This window comes from Mastomys coucha, unplaced genomic scaffold (assembly GCF_008632895.1).
Source record: "Mastomys coucha isolate ucsf_1 unplaced genomic scaffold, UCSF_Mcou_1 pScaffold13, whole genome shotgun sequence".
Taxonomy (NCBI): Eukaryota; Metazoa; Chordata; class Mammalia; order Rodentia; family Muridae; genus Mastomys; species Mastomys coucha.
The window spans coordinates 73,233,194-73,237,724 of NW_022196895.1; the positions used below are offsets into that span (position 1 = coordinate 73,233,194).

General features: G+C 44.4%; 1 protein-coding gene across 1 annotated transcript in view; it reads left to right on the forward strand.

The window, feature by feature from the left end:
• The window catches only part of Loxhd1 (lipoxygenase homology domains 1), a 164,155-nt gene that overhangs the window by 152,994 nt on the left and 6,630 nt on the right, over positions 1-4,531 (forward strand). The window lies entirely within an intron of this gene.

A 4,531-nucleotide genomic window follows, 5' to 3' on the forward strand; every position in this document is an offset into this window, starting at 1 on the left:
TCTCCCTCCCTCCTTCCCTCCCTCTCTCCCTCCCTCTCTTCACCCCTCCCTTCCTTCCTTCTTCCCTTCTTTCTCTCTCCTTCTCTCCCTCCCTTCCTTCCTTTTTTCCTTTCTTTCTTCTAGTGAATAAAGAACAATGTCGACTTATATTGTTTGGGAGTTCATGGGTCCCTACTGACCAACACGTGAAGGAAAGTATCCCACACCTGGCACTAGGCTTTTTATTTCATAACCTATGGCAGCTCAGAAACACATTATCCCTCTGTATAGGGTAACCTCCCTCTCTCTCTTTCTGTATATGTATATATTATGTATGTATATGTATCTAGTATGCTCTTTTATGGGGAATAGAACCTAGGGCCACACGTGTTCTACACAAGCATCCTGTCACTGAGCTGCACCCTGCTTTCTTGGCTTTCTTGTTCATCATCAATACCCTCAAGGTTCCAGCACTGAGAAGCTTTTGTCTATTTTTTTTTTTAAAGAAAACATGTACTGTTCTATCAAAATAGTTTATCCAATAGATAATCACTACAAAATTCAAATAAGACCCGAAAGTGGATAAAAGACAGCCAAATTTCCCCAAGGCCCTGCCCGTCAGAGAGGCACCGTGAGCATTTTGAGATGCTCACTCTACACTCTTCCGAACCCTGGTGTTCGCAGCGTTTGCTGAAGGGTGGCTAAGCTATGCCTGGGTTTCAAGACAGCTCATTCCTTTTTGGTTCACTCCACCTCCAGTCTTAGAGGCCCCTCCCCCACATCCAGCCACAGCCTTAAAACCCCTGCTGGCTTTGAGTCTCACGCCTGGGCTGTGTTCCTAGCTCTGTCTATTAGTAAACTTATCCTTGTATCTGTACCGAAGAATTCTTCTTATCCATTTAAAATAATGATCTAAGTGTGCACCAGATGACTTGGAGCAACTCCCAGGAAGTATCATGAAGCGAGGAAACCAAGATGCAGGAAAACACGTTTCGTACTATGGTACTGTGCAGAAAAGAGAACACTGACACCCCCATATGTCTGTGTGTACGTGGGTCTGTCAGAGGGTGGGAGGGAGGAAGTCTGGCAGGCTGTACCCTCGGCTGTTATGTGGGTTATCCAAGGTAAGGTGGGGTGCTGCAGTAGGAGCCAGAGAGAAAGAGTCGCCGCCAAACAGAAAGGAAGACAGAAAGCACACTTGGAAATCCATGCATGTGAACACAATTTGTGCATTTATATCCAACTATGCATATTACCGAATCTATGCAAAAACACATTTTTAAATAATTTTAAACTGAACAATGAATATACATCTCCTTCGAAGATATTCTGGTATGTAAGAAAAAAAAAACAAATTCAAGTACAGCAAGTGATAAATCTGTAAAGAGATCACAAGACAGAACAAAAATTTTCTGTGAGGCACCTTCATTATTTTCCCTTCAAATTTTCTCTCTTCTTTTCTTTCTAATTAAAATGCCTTTATTGCCATCAAGGGCCAGAGGGTTGACTCCTCAGGTAAGAGGCACTGGCCACCAAGCCTGCTAGCCTTAGCTTGATGCCTGAGGCACACATGGTAGGTAGAAAGCGAGAGCCGATTCTCACAAGTTGTCCTCTGATGTCTGAATGTGCGGCGTGGCAGGAGCTCACCCAACCCAACTACACACATGTGAAATAAATGAATAGGAGTGAAGACAACTTTAATTCCTTATCCACATCTATTCACAGCACATGTATTAATTAGGCTTCGTAAAGTCAATTCCTTTCAAGTATACCATGAAGTTTTAGCATCTCTGCTCTCGTCCCCTCTCCCCTTGTCCCGTCTGTTAGTCCCTCCCTGCCTTCCCACTTCCCCCTGTTCTCGCATCATAAACTCACATAATTGATTTTATGTGTCTATTAAAACAAAAAACCTAGGATCTCTAAATGAAGGAAAATGTGATTTTTTTGTTTTTTTTTTTTTTTGTAGTTTGTACTTTGGCTGATTTTCTTAACATGGTGACTTCTAGCTTCATCCATTTTCCAGAAAATGACAGTTTCCCTTTCCTTTGTGGCTGAGTAAAACCTCATTGCATGTACATACATTCTTTTATCTATTCGTGTGGATAGGTACCTGGGCTGATTTCATAACATGGCTTCCATGTACAGTGGTGCTGTAAACAGGGAGGGCTGTGGAGAACTGGCTTAGAACCCTTGAGGTCTACACCCAGGAGGAGCAATATCTGTTTTTAGTTTTTTGGGGTTTGTTTTAGTTTTTTTTTAATTAATTAATTAATTTACGAGACAGGGTTTCTCTGTGTAGCCTTGGCAGTCCTGGAACTCACTCTGTAGACCAGTCTGGCCTCGAACTCAGAAATCCGCCTGCCTCTGCCTCCCAAGTGCTGGGATTAAAGGCATGCACCACCACTGCCCAGCCCTGTTTTTAGGTTTTTTTTTTTCAGGAACCCTATACTGACTTCCATAGTGGCTGGACCGCGTACACCCTGCCAGCAGTGTAGGGAGGTTCTGTAGGCAGCCGCTTGGATATGGTCGTCAGCGGCTTGGAAGTGCCGCTTAGACGATCGTATCGTATCCAAGATGGCGGATGTCTGTCAGAGACACAGGCTGCTTTCTACGGGGCTGAAGCGGGGATGAGCAGGGCTCCAAGCAGCCTTAATTCTTTCCCCCTGCCCTAGGTGAGCACGCCCTGTGCCTCCCTGTAGGCAGCCGCTTGGATAAGATCTTCAGCCGCTTGGATGATCTTAAGCGGCCGCTTAGATGATCCTATCTAAGATGGCGGCCGCAGCTGCAATAGATTATTCTACTGCGCATGCGCCCCTCCCAAGCGGGTGTATACTGCGAGCATGCGCCCTCCCAAGTGGGTGTATACTGCGCATGCGTCCCTCCTGAGCAGGTGTATGCTAATGAGGGTTTGACAGGGAACCAATCCTAGAGGACTTGGCAGCTTAGGCTCGGGTATATAAGAGGCTGTCTCCAGACAGTCGGGGGCCACTCCACGGAAGCAAGCAGACCTGCAGCACCTAGGAAGAAGAAGCAGAAGAAGAAGCAGAAGAAGAAGAAGAAGCAGAAGCAGAAGCAGAAGAAGCAGCAGCAACATCAAGAAGAGCCGTGCCATCAAGAAGAGCCGTGACACTTAAGAACCTAGGAGAGCTGTAATACCTAGGTACCTTAAAGAGCTGTAACACCTGGGTACCTAGGAGAGCTGTAACAAAAGAATATTCCTGAGTAAACCGTCGAGAGAAGAAGTCCAGGTGTTCGGTTGTTACTGCTGCTGGTAGGCAGCAGAAGCGCCGTACAAGGTTCTCCTTGCCCGACATTCTCCCAAGCTTGGGTTACTGTTTATTTTCTTCCTTAGAGTCATTCTGGCCAGAGTGGTGTGGGCTCTGTTGTTTGGATTGCGTTTCCCTGAAGGCTAAGAATGTTAAACATTCCCTATATTTCTGGGCCATTTTTACCTTGTCTTTTAAGACCTGCCGTATTGGCTAGGTTGTTACTTGTTTTGGAAGTTAGTTTTTCTGAAATTCTTTATAGCATCTGGACATTACTCCTCTGGCAGATGAGCAAGTAACAAAGATTTTTCTCCCATTCTATGCTCTGTTGCTTCTCTCTGCCGATCCTTTCCTTTCTTGTGCTTTTAATTGCTTTTTAGACGTATTTATTTTATATGTATGAATGTTTTGGCTGCATGTATGCATGTGTGTGCACACATGTGTGCCTGGTGTCCACAGAGGTCAGGAGAGAGTGCAGATCACCTGGAACTGGAGCAGCAGATGGCTGTGAGCTACCATGTGAGTGCTGGTATTGAACCCCAGGAGTGAGCATGCTCTACGCCCTGAGCCCATGTGCCCTCATTCACCAATTCTTGGTACTTGTTCCGGAGTTTCTCCTTTTGAGAAAGTCCCTGCCTCTGCTTGGCTCTTGAAAGCCTCCTCCTACTGTCCCTGACAGTATCAGAGTTTTAGGTCTCATAGTAAGGTTTCATCCATTTGAGATGATTATGTATAGGGTTAGATGAAAGAATCTAATATCGTTCTTCTACATTTGAACGATATGCAATTTCCCTGGCATAATTTTCTGAAAAGACTGTTTGTTCTTCAATGTATGTTATTTGATATCTTGGTTAAAAAAATAAATAAATAAAATTAAGTGTCTACAGATGTGACTTTAAGTCTGAGTCTTTCAGTCTTTCTCACTACTCTGTTTCTCTGTGGGCACTAAGCTACTTTTGTCGCTACGGCTCTGAACTATAGCTTGAAAGTGGTTCTAGATACGCCGCCAGCATTGTCCATTTTGCTCTGGATGGTTTTGTGTGACCCAAGGCCTTCTGTATGCTTCTGTATTAGTTTTAAGATTTTTTCCCCCTATTTTTGTGAAGAATGGCACTGGGATTTGATGGGGTTGCGATGGATCTCTATGCATTTTCACTAAATTAATTCTGCTGCTCCATGAGCACGGGAGGTCTTTCTGTCTTCCATTGCCTTGGCTTCTGTCTTTGAAAGTTTTCGTTGTGGAGGTCTTCAGCGGATTCTCTTTTTTTTTTTTTTTTTTTTTTTTT